Here is an 18,741-nt window from a genome sequence, read left to right as displayed (position 1 = left end):
GAATTTTATGATATGGGAATTATGTCTTAATTTTTAAAAAAAAGTTGAGGCTAAGAGGGAGGGTGGGTGAGCTCAGGCACGTTTCCTCCTTCTGGAAGTTAGAGGGAGCTGGGCGTAGGGGAGGGGACACAGCTGTCCTCCAGGGCTCTGCCCCCAGCCCAGCCATTCATTTCTTCCTTCATTCATTCACTCATCTCTCAACCTCCAGGAGTTGCAGACTGCCTGCTCTTGCCTGGTGAGAGCACACGAGCCGACAGGGCGTCATGGGAGGCGTTGGATGGAAGGGGGAAGCCATTGGAGACAAGATGGCGACGCGGTGACCAGCTTTGCTTTGGCTTTGGGGAGCCGCTCTCCGGCCGCGTCCCTCACAGGGTCTTCAAGCTGAGTCAGACTTCCAGGGCCGGTGGGGTGGCTGCCTGGCCTGTGCTGAGCCTCCAAGGCTTTTGGGGGGCTGTCCCCTGAGTCTGCCTCCAGCCCAGCCTCCCTGTGTGTGACGGTGACTTCCCCTGTCAACGTGGCCGGGCGATGGGGCCCAGTTTTCTGGTCAAGTGAGCACAGGTCTGATTGTCACTGCGAGGACATTTCATGGGCTTATGGCATCAGTAAGTTGGTTGCATCTATGGCTGATTCCGTCCACGGTCAACGGAGGAGATGGCCTTCAATGAGGAGAGAAGATGCATCCACTCAGTTGAGGGCTTTCATAGGGGATGGAGAAGTGATGATTCCAGCAGTCACAAGAGAGAATTTCCGTCTCTCCTTCAGCCAGCCAGCTCCTCCTGGGCAATTCACCGAGAACCTTCATCGGAGCTCCCGGCTTGCAGCCTGCCCTGCGGAATCCAGACTTGCCCCTCCCCACAGTCAGGTGAGACAGTTCTTATAAAAACCTCATCATATTGACCGATATCTGCAGTCGGTTCTGCTTCCCTAGACACCCCTGACTAATACGCTGTGTCCGGGTGGGGTGTCCCTTGAGACCCCACGCCGCGCAGCTCACGGAACAGCTCCGTCCCCATCACGGCACCTTCTCCCTTCACAACCACACGTCACCCCGAGTCTTCACTCATGAAATTGAAATGTGCTCCCATGCAGGGAGGACAAACCCCTCAAGGCGATGGATTCCTGTGTCCCAACAATCTCGATGCAGTAATACCAATAAAATGTTTAAAATTCAATGCAGTGCAAGGAATCCCATTTTGCAGAAAGGCAAATGAAGGCTCAGGTACTTAAGGCACACGGGGAGCCAGGCCGGCCTGGGAACTGCACCGAGGCCTCGGTGACTGGAGGACCCACCCCCGTTTCCAGGGCTCGGAGCTGGAGCTGGGTCCCCCACTTCTTCAGCCTGCTTCTCCACTATTCCTGATTCTTCCACTTCCTTGGATGGAAGCCAGGAATAAGCCTGTGGTTTAAATTCCTTGATGTTCGAGCACATTCCTTAATGGTCGAGTATACGTGCCTGGCTCAAACACGGAGGCTCAGCAGAGGAAAACATTCTGTGGCTTTTGCAGAGAAACCTGGCTGGGGCTTGCGGGTCTTTGCCTGGGGCTCCACCCCCAGCACTTTGGGGAACAAGGCCGGGGACAAGAGGGTCCCTTGGTGCTTGAGGACACCTCACGGCACTTGTCTCAGGAGGTGAGAGCCAGCAAGGCTGGACATTTGGACAAGGGGAAGGTAACTGCAGGAGACCATGTGGGGACCCCTTAACTCACGCCACAGCCGCCACTGCCAACCCCTCATCCCTCGACTCACCCCTCGGTCCCCCTGAATTCCTGCTTCTAAGTCGGATCTGCTCAGGTGTTAAGACAGTTGACACAAACTTGAAGCCACCACCAGATCGTCCCTCTAGACCCACTTACCTGGGGCCATGAGGCACCTCGATATTTTTGAATTTTACACCTGGCCTCTGGGGACTGCCGGCCGCCCTTGGGGTCCCTCAGCCCGTGGCTGTGGCCCTTCAGTCTGCACCTCCGACTCACCTCCTGCTCCCCCTGCGTGTCCGTGTGTCCCTTACCCACTACGAGTCGTTCGACCTAGGCCCCACCCTGGTCCGGTCTGACTTCAGCTCACCTTACCTGACTCCACCTGCAGACACTCTGCTTCCAGCCGAGGCCACGTTCCGAGGTCCCAGGTGCACATAAATTTTGGGGGGCACCATTCAAACCACTCCAATCAAATATACACATTTTATTTAATAAATGATTAACAGCACACTATACATGTACATCTGGCTCATCCCTTCTTATAAAGAATTCACAGGAATTATAAAGCTTCCAAAATTCATTTTTTTATTTTTAAAATTATATATTGTGGTCAAATGCACATCACATAAAAATCATTTTAGCCATTTGAAGTGGACAGTTCTTTGACATTAAGTACATTGACAAGACCATGTAACTTTTATCACTATTTCCGGACTATTTTCATCACTCCAAACCAAAACCCATACTCCTTTAGCAATAACTTCCCCATTCCTCACTCCCTCCCCGCCCCAAAAAAAATTCATCTTCAATAGGTAAAATGTGCGTGCAGTTAAAGAAAAAAAGGAAAAACTCTCTCCCATTGCAGTTGACCCAAATTCTTTGACCTTTTCCCTTCTCCTGTTAACAAACCTTTATGTTGTTACCAACTTTTAGCTGTTCAAACAATCCGGTATTTTTGCAATAGCAAAATATAGGAAACAATCTAAACATCCAGCTATAATGGGCTGGTTAATCCAATAATGGAAAATTAGATACTATGTTACTGTTAAGTGTAAGACAGATCTGCACATACTGATGTGGAAGGACTACTAAGATACACTGTTAAGGGAAGAAAATGCACTACGACATCGAGTATGGCAGGCCTCCAAGTATAAAGGAGAATTACATATATTCTTGAATGTGTCTGAACTCTCTCAAGAAATACAAAGAAACCAGTCACGGTGCCTCGCTCTGGGGAGGGGAGACCCAGGAACCAACTGCTGTGGAAGGAGCACTCTCCCCCTCCTCTTTTTTAACCACATGCACATTCCAGCCACCAAAATGAATAAGTAAAAAAAATTTTTTTTGAGATATAATGCATATAACCTAAAATTCACTAATTTAAACATTTTAAAGCATACACTTCTGTGACTTTTAGGAAATAAACAATTGTGCGTGATCATCACCGCTAATTCCAGAACACTTCCACCACCCACTCTCCCCCCAAAAATCCATGTTCCATCGAGTCACCCCCATTTCCCCCTCTCCTGGAAACCACTAATCCACACTCTGTCTGAAGGTTTTCCTGTTCTGGCTTTTCATTTAAATGGAATCATGCGACACATGGTCTTTTGTGTCTGGCTTCTTTCAGTTAACATAATGTTTTCATGATCCATCCTTGTTGTAGCATCCATCAGAATTTTGTTTCTTTTTAAAATTATGGTAAAATATATAACATAACATTTGCCATTTTAACCACTTGTAAGTGTATGATTCAGTGGCATTAATTACGTTCACAATATTGTCCTACCATCACCATTTCTGAAATTTTCATCACCACAAACAGCATTAAGTAATAACTCCCCATTCCCCCCTTTCCCAAGCCCCTGGTAATCTTGAATCTACTTTCTGTCTCTATGAATTTACCTATCCTGTTATTTGATAGAAGTGGAATCATACGATATTTGTCCTTTTGTGTCTGGCTTATTTCATTTAGCATAATGTCTTCTAGATTTGTCCTCATTGTAGCATGTGTCAAAACTTCATTCTTTTTTATGGCTTAATAATATTCCATTGTATGAATAGATCACATTTTGTTTATCCACTCTTCTGTTGATGGACATGGGTTGTTTCCACCCTTTAGCGATTGTGAATAATCTGCTATGAACCTTCACTTATAAGTTTTTGTTTGAATACCTGTTCCAATTCTTTTGGGTATATATCTAGAAGTGGGGTTGAGGAGTCATATGGTAATTGTATGTTTAACATTTTGAGGACCCACCAAACTATTCTATTTTTCACAGCAGTTGTACCATTTTTCATTCCCACCAACCATGCACAAGGGTTCCAATTTCTCCATATCCTCACCAACATTTGTTATTTTCTGGTTTTTTGTTTTCTTTTGTTTTTTTAAATAGTAGTCATCCTAGTGGGAGTGAAGTGGTATTTCACTGTGGTTTTGATTTGCAAAATGACTAACATTGTTGAACATCTTTTCATGTGCTTGTTGACATTTGTATATCTTCTTTAGAGAAATGAGTTTTTGCTCATTTTTTAATTGAGTTGTTTGTCTTTTTATTGTTGAGTTGAAAGAGTTCTTTTAATATTCTGGATACTAAACCTTTAGCAGATAACAATACTAAACCTTTTACTGGGTTCCTTATGAATTCATTTCTGTATGAATTTTGGGATCAGCTTATCCATTTCTGCAAAAAGCAGTTGGACATTTTTAGAGAGATTACATTGAATCTTTAATTTAGGGAGTACTGCCATCTCAACAAAATTAAGCCTTCCAATCCTTGAACATGGGATGTCTTTCCATTTATTGAGCTCTTCTTTAATTTCTCTCAGCAATGTTTTGTAGTTTTCCATGTACAAATATTTTCCCACCATTCTTAGACTTATTCTCAAATATTTTATTCTTTTTGATGCTATAGTAAATGAAATTGTTTTCTTAATTTCATGTTTGGATTGTTCATCAGACATACCACTGATATTTGTACATTGACCTTGTATCCTACAAATTTGCTGAACTTTTGTATTAGCACTACTCATTTTATTGTGAATTCGTTAGAGTTTTTTGTATATAAGATATATTATCTGCAAATAGAGTTGATTTTACTCTTCCTTTCCAGCAGGGATGCCTTTTATTTCTTTTTCTTGCCTAACTGCCTTGATGAGAACTACTGTGTTGAATAGAAGTAGTGAGAGAAGACATCCTTGACTTGATCCTGATGTAAGAGGAAAAGCTTTCAGTCTCTCATCATTAGATTTGGTGTGAGCTGTGGGCTTTTCATAGATGTCCTTTGTCAGGTAGAAGTGGTTCTCTTCTCTTCCTAATGTATTGAGTATTTATTTCATGAAAGGGAGTTGCTTTTGTAAAATGCCTTTTCTCTATCTATTGAGATGATCATGTGTTTTTTCTTTTTTCTGTAATATGGTGTATTACATGGACTGATTTTCATATGTTGAATCACCCTTGCATTCCTGGGATAAATCCACTTGGTCATGGTATATAATCCTTTTACTGTGCTGCCAGATTCAGTTTGCTAGTATTTTAAGTATTTTTGCATCGATATTCACAGAGGATTTTGGGTCTGTAGTTTTCTTTTCTTGTGATTTCTTTGTCTGACTTTGGTATCGGGGCAATACTGCATTACAGAATAAGTTAGGAAGTGTTCCCCCCTTTTCAGTTTTTAGGAAGAGTTTGAGAAGGATTAGTGGTAACTCTTTTTTAAACGTTTCATAGAATTCATCAGTAAAGCCATTTGGTCCTGGGCTTTCTTTGTGGGAAATGAGGTTGATTACTGACTCAATCTCTTTACTTCTAATAGGTCTCCTCAGATTTTCCATTTTCTTTTGAGTCAATTTTGGTAGGGTTTTAGTTTGCTAACGTTGCTGAAACACAATATACCAGAAATGGTTTGGCTTTTACAATGGGGATTTATTAACTTACAGGCTTACAGTTCTTAGGCTGTGAAAATGTTCAATTCAAGTCATCAAAAGGTGATGCTTTCTTCCTGAAGACAAACTACCAGCAAACTTGGGCTCCTCTGTCAGATAGCAAGGCACATGGCGACATCTGCTGGTCCTTCTTTCCTTGGTTTCGTTACTTTCAGCTTCTGGCTGTTTCATCTGTCGTTTACTTTCTGAGCTTCTGTTCTTGACCTTCTCTCTCAGCTTCTCTGGTTTTTCTCCCTCAGCTTCTCTGTGTTTCTCTGAATTTCATCTCTTATAAAGGACTCCAGTAAAAGGATTAAGGGATGCCTCAACTTCAACCTAATCAAAAGGTTCCACAGGAATGGATTAGCTTTAAGAACATGATCTTTTCTAGGGTACACACAGCTTCAAACCATCACAGATACTTTGTGTGTTTCTAGGAAATTGTCCATTTCATCTACGTTATAGAATTTGTTGGCATACAGTTGCTCATAATATTCTTATAATCCTTTTACTATCTGTAAACTCCAAACTAACATCCATGTTTTCATTCCTGATAGTAATTTGAGTTGCCTTTCTTTTTTCTTTGGTCTGTCTAGCTATTTTGTTAATAGTTTTCAAAGAACTAACTTTTCATTTTGTTTAGTTTCTCTGTTGCTTTTCTATTATTTATTTTAAAAAATAAAAATTTTTTATTTTTCCCCTTCTTCTTACACATATTTGTGAATTCTCCAAATACTGTTCTGTTATTGATTCTAATTTAATTCTATTGTGGTCAGAAAACATACATCATATGATTCAATCTTTTAAAATTTATTGAGACTTGTTTTATGGGCTTATATATGCTCTATCCTGTAGAATATTCCATGTGCATTTGAGAAGAATGTGTATTCTGTTGTTCTTGGATAGAGTGTTCTATAGATGTCTGTTGGTTCCCATTGTGATGAGTTGCTTCTCTCTCTCTTGCTACTTTCAAGATTCTTTCTTTTTGGCTTTTGACAGTTGAATTATGATATATCTCAATGTGGATCTCTTTGTGTTTACTCAAAGTTTAAGGAGTTTGTTGACCTTCTCCAATGTGTAGATTCAAGTTTTTCATCAAATCTGAGAAATTTTCAATTATTAATTACTCAAATATTCTTTCTGCTCTTTTCTCTCCCTCCTATCCTTCTAGACTTCCATTAGGCACATGCTGGTATTCTTGATAGTGTCCCTCAGGTCTCTTAGGCTTTGTTCATTTTTCTTCATCCTTTTTCTTTCAGTTCCTCAGTTGGAATGTTTCAACTATATTCAGGTTCACTGGTTCTTTTGCCTGCTCAAATCTGCTGTTGAGATTCTCTAGTGAATTTTTCATTTCAGTTACTGTACTTTTCAACTCCAAGATTTATATTTGTTTCCTTTTTATAATTTTTCTCTCCATTGATATTCTCTATTTGGTGTGATATCATTCTCATGTTTTCCTTTTGTTCTTTGGACATGGTTTCTTTAGCTCTTTCAACATAATAGAAATAGCTCATTAAAGTCATTGTCTAGTTAGTCCAAAGCCTGGGCTTCCTCAGGGACAGTTTTGATTTTTTGCTTTTTTTTCTGTGTATGGGACATACTTTCTTGCTTCTTCAAACATCTCCTAATTTTTCTTGAAAGCTGGGCATTTTGAATATTATAAATGTGGAAATTGGGGAAATAAGATTCTCGCCACACTCCAGGATTTTCTGTTGCTGTTTTTTTGTTTTGTTTTGGTTTGGTTTTTTTTGTAGTTGTCTGCTTGTTTGGTGACTTTTGTAACTATTTAGTAAAGTCTGTTTTCTTTGTTGCATGTGGTCACTAAATCTCTGTTACATTTGCTAAGTGGTCAGTTAATGGTTAGACAGAGATAGCCTTAAATGCCTGAACCAAAAAACCTCCCAGTCTTTGCAGAGGAGCACGGTGTATGTGATGCGGCATGACTGCCTCGCTCAGCCAGTTCCCAGTTCTGCCTTAGCCTTCACTTCCTGCTTGCGAAGGCCCTTAGGGTCAGCCATGGCGAGAGTTTAGGGCCTTCTCACGTCTTCCCTGAGCACGTTCACGGTTCTGGCCCTGTGTGTGGCCTTAGGAAGGGTTGTGTGTCACATTGAGGGCTGGCAAAACACAGGCTATGGGCCAATCAAGCCCATGGCCTGGGCGAAGAATGTGTTTTTATGTTCATAATATATTAGAAACAACAAAACAAAACAAAAACAAAAAGCAAAGAAGACTATGAAACAGACCCTGGATGTGGCCTGAAAATCCTAAATTTTTACTCTGTGGCCCTTTAAAGAAAAAGTTTGCTGGCCCCTATGCTAGGCCATAAAACAAGTCGCAATAAATTTAAAAGGTTTGAGATCCTATTATGTATGTTTTCCAACCACAACAGAATTAAATTAGAGATCAATAACAAAATAGTATTTGAGAAATCCCCAAATATTTGGGAAATAAACAACACCCTTGTAAATAAACCTTGGGTCAAAGAAGGAATCACAATGGAGGTAGAAAATACTTTGAACTAGATAAAGATAAAATATAACAAATCAATAGTTTATAGCTTTAAATGTTTAGAAAAAAAAAGAGAAAGATTCCAAGTTTATACCTAAGATTCACCTTATGAACTAGGCAAAGAAGAGTAAACAAAACCTAGAGCAAGCAAAAGGAAGGAAATAATAAAAATTGGAGTGAAAATCAATGAAGCACAAAACAGAAAAGCAGTACGAAAATCAACAAAATCAAAAGCTGATTCTTGGAAAAGAAAAACTGTTTGGCTAGAGTGACTGAAGGAGAAGAAAAGAAGACAAAAATACCAAAATCAGAAATTTAAAAGTTTATAAAAGAATACTATCGGCCACTTTATTCCAACATATTAGACAACTTAGATGAATGGACAAATTCCTAGAAGAACAGATTACCAAAACTGATGCAAGAAATACAAATTCCAATAGAGCTATAACAAGGAAAGAAATTGAATTTCTAATGAAAATATCATCAAAATTAAATAGATATCCTGAACAGTCCTATAGCTATTTAAGAAATTGAATTCATAGTTAAAAACCTTGACACAAAGAAAACTTCAGGTTCAGATGGCTTCACTGAAGAATTCTACCAAACATTTAAAGAAGAAACAATACCAATTTTACAAAATCACTTCCAGAAAAGAGAAAATAGGAGGGGACACTTTCCAACTCAATTTATGGGCATTAACTTAATTCCAAAACCAGAAAAATGTATCACAAGAGAGAAAAACTACAGATCAATATCCCTCATGAATACAGATGCAGAAATCATTAACAGAATATTGACAAACCAAATTTAGTAACATATAAAAAGGACCAGGCACCCACACATCTATGGCCAATTGAATTTTGACAAGAGTGTCAAGTCCTCTCAATGGAGAAAGGATGGTCTCTTCAACAAATGGATCTGGGAAAACTTGAAAACCACAGACAAAAGAAAGACAATGGACTCCTGCTGCACACCATGTACAAAAATTAACTCAAAATGGATCAATGTCCTAAATATAAGAGCTAAACTATAAAATTCTTAGAAGATAGCAGAGGGAAATTTTTCAGAATCTTGTATTAAGCAATGGATTCTTAGACTTTGTGCCAAAAGCAGGAGCAACAAAAGAAAAAAATAGCTACATTGGACTTCATCAAAATTAGAAACTCTTGCACATCAAAGGACATTGTCAAGAAAGTAAAAAGACAATCAACAGAACGGGAAAATATATTTGAGAACTACATCCCTGATCAGAATATATAAAGAGCTCCTACAACTCAACAACCAACCGACAAATACCCAATTTAAAAATGGGCAAAGGACTTGAGTAGACATTTCACCAAAGAAGATAGACAAATGCCGATGAATATATGAAAAGATGCTCAACACCGTTAATTATCAGGGAAATGCAAATCAAAACCATAATGAAATACCAGTTCATGCCCACTTCAGATGACTATTATTCAAAAATGGAAGCTAACAAGTGAACAGGTGTTGGCAAGGACATGGAGAAATTGGAACCCTCACGCACTGCTGGTGGGAATGTGAATGGTGCAGCTACTGTGGAAAACAGTTTGGTTTCCTCGAAAAGGAAACATAGTTACTGGATGACCCAGCAATGCCACTTCTAGGTATATACCCAAATGAGTTGAAAACAGGGACTGGAACAGATGCTTGTACACCACTGTTCATACAGCATTATTCACATTTGCCAGAGGGTGGAAGTCACCCCAGTGCTCATCAACAGATGAATGGAGAAAAAAAAAGTGGTCTATCATTACAATGGAATATTATTCAGCTGTAAAAAGGAATGAAGTTCTGATCCACGTGACAACATGGATGAACTTGAAAACATTATGCTGAATGAAATAAGCCAGACACAAAAGGTCAGGTATTGTGTGACCACTTATGTGAAATAACTGGAATATGCAAATTCATGGATAAGGAAAAGACCTTACAGGTGACAGGGGCTGCAGGGAGGGGGACTCAGGAGTCGATGCTTAGTGGGTGCAGAGTTTCTGTTTGAGGGGGATGAGGTTTTGGTAATGGAGTTTGGTAATGGTAGCAAAACACTGTGTGAATAATGCCACCAAATTGCTTGCAAGTGGTTAAAATGATAAACTTTAGGTTGTATATATGTTGCCATAATCCTTTTTAAAAAAAGGATTATAAAACAGGTGGGATTTATCCCAAGAATATAAGGTTGATTTAACGTCTGAAAATCGGTTAATGTAGTACACATATTAATACAATAAGGGATTAAAAAAATCACATGTTCCAATTCCTCTAATAAAAATACATTAATTAAAATCAAATGACCATTTCAATAAATGCAGCAGAAGCATTTGACAAAATCCAATATCCATTCCTGATTTAATGCTCTCAATAAAATATGAATAGAAGGGAATTTCTTCAGCTGATGAAGGGCTACGGATGACATGATACTTAATGGTGAAAAACTAAATTGCCTTCCCTTTATGTCTGGCATAAGGCCAGGGTGTGTGCTCGGGCCACTCGGATTTAACATTGCATTGGAGGTTCTAGCCAGTGTGATAAGGCAACAAGTAAAGGCATCCAAATTGGAAAGGAAGAAGTAAAACTGCCTTTATTTGCAGTTTTATGACATAGTTCTGTATGTGGAAAATCCTAAGGAATATATTTTTTTAACTATCAGAAGTAATAAGTCCAGCAAGTTCACAGGTTACAAGATCAATAATCTAAATCAATTATGTTTCTACATACTGGCAGCAAACAATTAAAAAATGAAGTTAAGAAAATTCCATTCACAATAGCATAAAAAGAAAAAAAAACAATTTAGGTATAAATTTAATTTTTAAAAGTGCAAGACTTGTACACTGAAAACTACAAATCACTACTGAGAGGCATTAAAGAAAATCTCAATAAATGGAGAGACATTTCACGTTCATGGATTGCAGGACTCACTATTGTTAAGATGGCAATTCACACCAAATTGACCCATAGAGTCATCACAATCCATATAAAAATCAAGCAGGTATTTTTGTGGAGATTGAGGAGCTGATCCTAAAATTCACATGGAAATGCAAAGGACTCAGAGGAGGTAAGACCATTTTGAAAAAGAACTGAATCAGAGGAGTCACGCTACCTGATTCCAAAACTATAGTTAATAGTAAACTATAGTTAATCATACAATTATAAAAAATGTACTTCCATCAATTATAACAAATGTACCAACCAATGCAAGGTGTTACTAATAAGGTGGTAGATGGGAACCCTGTATTTTACGCATGATTTTTCACATACATAACTTAATTAGAGAACCCACAACTTCTCTAATTAAAAAAAAACAAAACTGACAATAAAACCCCAGTAATCTGAATGGAGTGGTGATGGATTAAGAATAGGCATAGATCAAGGGGACAGAACTGAGAGTCTGGAAACAAACCTTTCCAGTCACAGCCCATTGATTTCTGACATTGGTGTCAAGACAACTCAGCAAGGGAAAAATAGACTTTTAAATAAATGGTGCTGGGACAATTTGCTATCCACACACAAAAATGACAAATTTCAAACTTTATCTCCCATCATACCCAAAAATTAACTCAAAAAGGATCACAGACCTAAAGGTAAGAGCTAAAAATATAGAACTTCTAGAGGAAAACATAGGAGAAAATCTTCATCACTCTGGGTTAGGCAACATGTTTTAGGTACGACAACAAGCCCAAGATACGTAAAAGAAAAATTTGATAAATTGGACTTCATCAACATTTAAAAATGTGTTTCAAAAGACACCGTTGAGGGGCAAGATGGTAGACTGGTGAGCTGTATATTTTAGTTACTCCTCCAGGAAAGTAGGTAAAAAGCCAGGAACTGCGTGGACTGGACACCACAGAGCAATCTGTCTTTGGGCATACTTCATACAACACTCATGAAAACGTGGAACTGCTGAGATCAGCGAAATCTGTAAGTTTTTGCGGCCAGGGGACCCGCGCCCCTCCCTGCCAGGCTCAGTCCCGGGGGAGGAGGGGCTGTCAGCTCCAGGAAGGAGAAGGGAGAATTACAGTGGCTGCTCTTACCGGAAACTCATTCTACTGATTCAAACTCCAACCATAGATAGACTGAGGCCAGACACCAGAGACTCTGAGAGCAGCCAGCCCAGCAGAGAGGAGACAGGCATAGAAAAAAAACAACACGAAAAACTCCAAAATAAAAGCAGAGGATTTTTGGAGTTCTGGTGAACACAGAAAGGGGAAGGGCGGAGATCAGGCCTTGAGGCGCATATGCAAATCCCGAAGCAAGGCTGATCTCTCTGCCCTAGGCACTTTTCCTTAATGGCCCTGGTTGCTTTGTCTATTAGCATTTCAATAACCCATTAGATCTCTGAGGAGGGCCGTGTTTTTTTTTTTTTTTTTTTTTTTTTTTTTTTTTTTTTTTTTAAATCCTTTTTGCTTTTTCTAAAACAATTACTCTAAGAAGCTCAATACAGAAAGCTTCAAAGAATTGAAATTTGGGCACGTCAAGTCAAGAGCAGAACTAAGAGAGCTCTGAGACAAAAGGCAATAATCCAGTGGCTGAGAAAATTCACTAAACAACACAACTTCCCAAGAAAAGGGGGGTGTCCGCTCACAGCCACCATCCTGGTGGACAGGAAACACTCCTGCCCATCGCCAGCCCCATAGCCCAGAGCTGCCCCAGACAACCCAGTGTGACGGAAGTGCTTCAAATAACAGGCACACACCACAAAACTGGGCGTGGACATTAGCCTTCCCTGCAACCTCAGCTGAATGTCCCAGAGCTGGGAAGGGGGAGCAGTGTGAATTAACAGAGCCCCATTCAGCCACCATTTGAGCAGACTGGGAGCCTCCCAACACAGCCCAGCAGCCCAGAACTGCCCTGGGGGGACGGCACTCACCTGCGACATAGCACAGTCATCCCTCAACAGAGGACCCGGGGTGCACAGCCTGGAAGAGGGGCCCACTTGCAAGTCTCAGGAGCCATACGCCAATACCAAAGACTTGTGGGTCAGTGGCAGAGACAAACTGTGGCAGGACTGAACTGAAGGATTAGACTATTACAGTAGCTTTAAAACTCTAGGATCATCAGGGAGATTTGATTGTTAGGGCCACCCCCCCTCCCCGACTGCCCAGAAACACGCCCCACATACAGGGCAGGCAACACCAACTACACACGCAAGCTTGGGACACCAATTGGGCCCCACAAGACTCACTCCCCCACTCACCAAAAAGGCTAAGCAGGGGAGATCTGGCTTGTGGAGAACAGGTGGCTCGTGGACGCCACCTGCTGGTTAGTTAGAGAAAGTGTACTCCACGAAGCTGTAGATCTGATAAATTAGAGATAAGGACTTCAACTGGTCTACAAACCCTAAAAGAACCCTATCAAGGTCAGCAAATGCCACGAGGCCAAAAACAACAGAAAATTATAAAGCATATGAAAAAACCAGACGATATGGATAACCCAAGCCCAAGCACCCAAATCAAAAGACCAGAAGAGACACACCTAGAGCAGCTACTCAAAGAACTAAAGATGAACAATGAGACCCTAGTACGGGATATGAAGGAAATCAAGAAGACCCTAGAAGAGCATAAAGAAGACATTGCAAGACTAAATAAAAAAATGGATGATCTTATGGAAATTAAAGAAACTGTTGACCAAATTAAAAAGATTCTGGACACTCATAGTACAAGACTAGAGGAAGTTGAACAACGAATCAGTGACCTGGAAGATGACAGAATGGAAAATGAAAACATAAAAGAAAGAATGGGGAAAAAAATTGAAAAACTCGAAATGCACCTCAGGGATATGATAGATAATATGAAACGTCCGAATATAAGACTCATTGGTGTCCCAGAAGGGGAAGAAAAGGGTAAAGGTCTAGGAAGAGTATTCAAAGAAATTGTTGGGGAAAACTTCCCAAATCTTCTAAACAACATAAATACACAATCATAAATGCTCAGCGAACTCCAAATAGAATAAATCCAAAAAAAACCCACTCCGAGACATATACTGATCACACTGTCAAACATAGAAGAGAAGGAGCAAGTTCTGAAAGCAGCAAGAGAAAAGCAATTCACCACATACAAAGGAAACAGCATAAGACTAAGTAGTGACTACTCAGCAGCCACCATGGAGGCGAGAAGGCAGTGGCACGATATATTTAAAATTCTGAGTGAGAGGAATTTCCAGCCAAGAATACTTTATCCAGCAAAGCTCTCCTTCAAATTTGAGGGAGAGCTTAAATTTTTCACAGACAAAGAAATGCTGAGAGAATTTGCTAACAAGAGACCTGCCCTACTGGAGATACTAAAGGGAGCCCTACAGACAGAGAAACAAAGACAGGACAGAGAGACTTGGAGAAAGGTTCAGTACTAAAGAGATTCGGTATGGGTACAATAAAGGATATTAATAGAGAGAGGGAAAAATATGGCAAACATAATCCAAAGGATAAGATGGCCGATTCAAGAAATGCCTTCACGGTTTTAACGTTGAATGTAAATGGATTAAACTCCCCAATTAAAAGATATAGATTCGCAGAATGGATCAAAAAAAATGAACCATCAATATGTTGCATACAAGAGACTCATCTTAGACACAGGGACACAAAGAAACTGAAAGTGAAAGGATGGAAAAAAATATTTCATGCAAGCTACAGCCAAAGAAAGCAGGTGTAGCAATATTAATCTCAGATAAAATAGACTTCAAATGCAGGGATGTTTTGAGAGACAAAGAAGGCCACTACATACTAATAAAAGGGGCAATTCAGCAAGAAGAAATAACAATCGTAAATGTCTATGCACCCAATCAAGGTGCCACAAAATACATGAGAGAAACATTGGCAAAACTAAAGGAAGCAATTGATGTTTCCACAATAATTGTGGGAGACTTCAACACAACACTCTCTCCTATAGATAGATCAACCAGACAGAAGACCAATAAGGAAATTGAAAACCTAAACAATCTGATAAATGAATTAGATTTAACAGACATCTACATGACATTACATCCCAAATCAACAGGATACACATACTTTTCTAGTGCTCACGGAACTTTCTCCAGAATAGATCATATGCTGGGACATAAAACAAGCCTCAATAAATTTAAAAAGATTGAAATTATTCAAAGCACATTCTCTGACCACAATGGAATACAATTAGAAGTCAATAACCATCAGAGACTTAGAAAATTCACAAATACCTGGAGGTTAAACAACACACTCCTAAACAATCAGTGGGTTAAAGAAGAAATAGCAAGAGAAATTGCTAAATATATAGAGACAAATGAAAATGAGAACACAACATACCAAAACCTATGGGATGCAGCAAAAGCAGTGCTAAGGGGGAAATTTATAGCACTAAACGCATATATTAAAAAGGAAGAAAGAGCCAAAATCAAAGAACTAATGGATCAACTGAAGAAGCTAGAAAATGAACAGCAAACCAATCCTAAACCAAGTACAAGAAAAGAAATAACAAGGATTAAAGCAGAAATAAATGACATAGAGAACAAAAAAACAATAGAAAGGATAAATATCACCAAAAGTTGGTTCTTTGAGAAGATCAACAAGATTGACAAGCCCCTAGCTAGACTGACAAAATCAAAAAGAGAGAAGACCCATATAAACAAAATAATGAATGAAAAGGTGACATAACTGCAGATCCTGAAGAAATTAAAAAAATTATAAGAGGATATTATGAACAACTGTATGGCAACAAACTGGATAATGTAGAAGAAATGGACAATTTCCTGGAAACATATGAACAACCTAGACTGACCAGAGAAGAAATAGAAGACCTCAACCAACCCATCACAAGCAAAGAGATCCAATCAGTCATCAAAAATCTTCCCACAAATAAATGCCCAGGGCCAGATGGCTTCACAGGGGAATTCTACCAAACTTTCCAGAAAGAACTGACACCAATCTTACTCAAACTCTTTCAAAACATTGAAAAAAATGGAACACTACCTAATTCATTTTATGAAGCTAACATCAATCTAATACCAAAACCAGGCAAAGATGCCACAAAAAAGGAAAACTACCGGCCAATCTCCCTAATGAATATAGATGCAAAAATCCTCAACAAAATACTTGCAAATCGAATCCAAAGACACATTAAAAAAATCATACACCATGACCAAGTGGGGTTCATACCAGGCATGCAAGGATGGTTCAACATAAGAAAAACAATCAATGTATTACAACACATTAAAAACTCGAAAGGGAAAAATCAATTGATCATCTCAATAGATGCTGAAAAAGAATTTGACAAAATCCAACATCCGTTTTTGATAAAAACACTTCAAAAGGTAGGAATTGAAGGAAACTTCCTCAACATGATAAAGAGCATATATGAAAAACCCACAGCCAGCATAGTACTCAATGGTGAGAGACTGAAAGCCTTCCCTCTAAGATCAGGAACAAGACAAGGATGCCCGCTGTCACCACTGTTATTCAACATTGTGCTGGAAGTGCTAGCCAGGGCAATCCGGCAAGACAAAGAAATAAAAGGCATCCAAATTGGAAAAGAAGAAGTAAAACTGTCATTGTTTGCAGATGACATGATCTTATATCTAGAAAACCCTGAGAAATCAACGATACACCTACTAGAGCTAATAAACAAATTTAGCAAAGTAGCGGGATACAAGATTAATGCACATAAGTCAGTAATGTTTCTATATGCTAGAAATGAACAAACTGAAGAGACACTCAAGAAAAAGATACCATTTTCAATAGCAACTAAAAAAATCAAGTACCTAGGAATAAACTTAACCAAAGATGTAAAAGACCTATACAAAGAAAACTACATAACTCTACTAAAAGAAATAGAAGGGGACCTTAAAAGATGGAAAAATATTCCATGTTCATGGATAGGAAGGCTAAATGTCATTAAGATGTCAATTCTACCCAAACTCATCTACAGATTCAATGCAATCCCAATCAAAATTCCAACAACCTACTTTGCAGACTTGGAAAAGCTAGTTATCAAATTTATTTGGAAAGGGAAGATGCCTCGAATTGCTAAAGACACTCTAAAAAAGAAAAACGAAGTGGGAGGACTTACACTCCCTGACTTTGAAGCTTATTATAAAGCCACAGTTGCCAAAACAGCATGGTACTGGCACAAAGATAGACATATAGATCAATGGAATCGAATTGAGAATTCAGAGATAGACCCTCAGATCTATGGCCGACTGATCTTTGATAAGGCCCCCAAAGTCACCGAACTGAGCCATAATGGTCTTTTCAACAAATGGGGCTGGGAGAGTTGGATATCCATATCCAAAAGAATGAAAGAGGACCCCTACCTCACCCCCTACACAAAAATTAACTCAAAATGGACCAAAGATCTCAATATAAAAGAAAGTACCATTAAACTCCTAGAAGATAATGTAGGAAAACATCTTCAAGACCTTGTATTAGGAGGCCACTTCCTAGACTTTACACCCAAAGCACAAGCAACAAAAGAGAAAATAGATAAATGGGAACTCCTCAAGCTTAGAAGTTTCTGCACCTCAAAGGAATTTCTCAAAAAGGTAAAGAGGCAGCCAACTCAATGGGAAAAAATTTTTGGAAACCATGTATCTGACAAAAGACTGATATCTTGCATATACAAAGAAATCCTACAACTCAATGACAATAGTACAGTCGGCCCAATTATAAAATGGGCAAAAGATATGAAAAGACAGTTCTCTGAAGAGGAAATACAAATGGCCAAGAAACACATGAAAAAATGTTCAGCTTCACTAGCTATTAGAGAGATGCAAATTAAGACCACAATGAGATACCATCTAACACCGGTTAGAATGGCTGCCATTAAACAAACAGGAAACTACAAATGCTGGAGGGGATGTGGAGAAATTGGAACTCTTATTCATTGTTGGTGGGACTGTATAATGGTTCAGCCACTCTGGAAGTCAGTCTGGCAGTTCCTTAGAAAACTAGAGATAGAGCTACCATTCGATCCAGCGATTGCACTTCTCGGGATATACCCGGAAGATCGGAAAGCAGTGACACGAACAGATATCTGCACGCCAATGTTCATAGCAGCATTATTCACAATTGCCAAGAGATGGAAACAACCCAAATGTCCATCAACAGATGAGTGGATAAATAAAATGTGGTATATACACACGATGGAATACTACGCGGCAGTAAGAAGGAATGATCTGGTGAAACATATGACAACATGGATGAACCTTGAAGACATAATGCTGAGCGAAATAAGCCAGGCACAAAAAGAGAAATATTATATGCTACCACTAATGTGAACTTTGAAAAATGTAAAACAAATGGTTTATAATGTAGAATGTAGGGGAACTAGCAGTAGAGAGCAATTAAGGAAGGGGGAACAATAATCCAAGAAGAACAGATAAGCTATTTAACGTTCTGGGGATGCCCAGAAATGACTATGGTCTGTTAATTTCTGATGGATGTAGTAGGAACAAGTTCACTGAAATGTTGCTATAGTATGTAACTTTCTTGGGGTAAAGTAGGAACATGTTGGAAGTTAAGCAGTTATCTTAGGTTAGTTGTCTTTTCTTACTCCCTTGCTATGGTCTCTTTGAAATGTTCTTTTATTGTATGTTTGTTTTTTTTTTTGTTTTCTTTTTAACTTTTTTTTTT

Source organism: Choloepus didactylus, chromosome 21, assembly GCF_015220235.1.
Source record: "Choloepus didactylus isolate mChoDid1 chromosome 21, mChoDid1.pri, whole genome shotgun sequence".
Taxonomy (NCBI): Eukaryota; Metazoa; Chordata; class Mammalia; order Pilosa; family Megalonychidae; genus Choloepus; species Choloepus didactylus.
Note: the sequence above shows the minus strand (reverse complement) of the source record.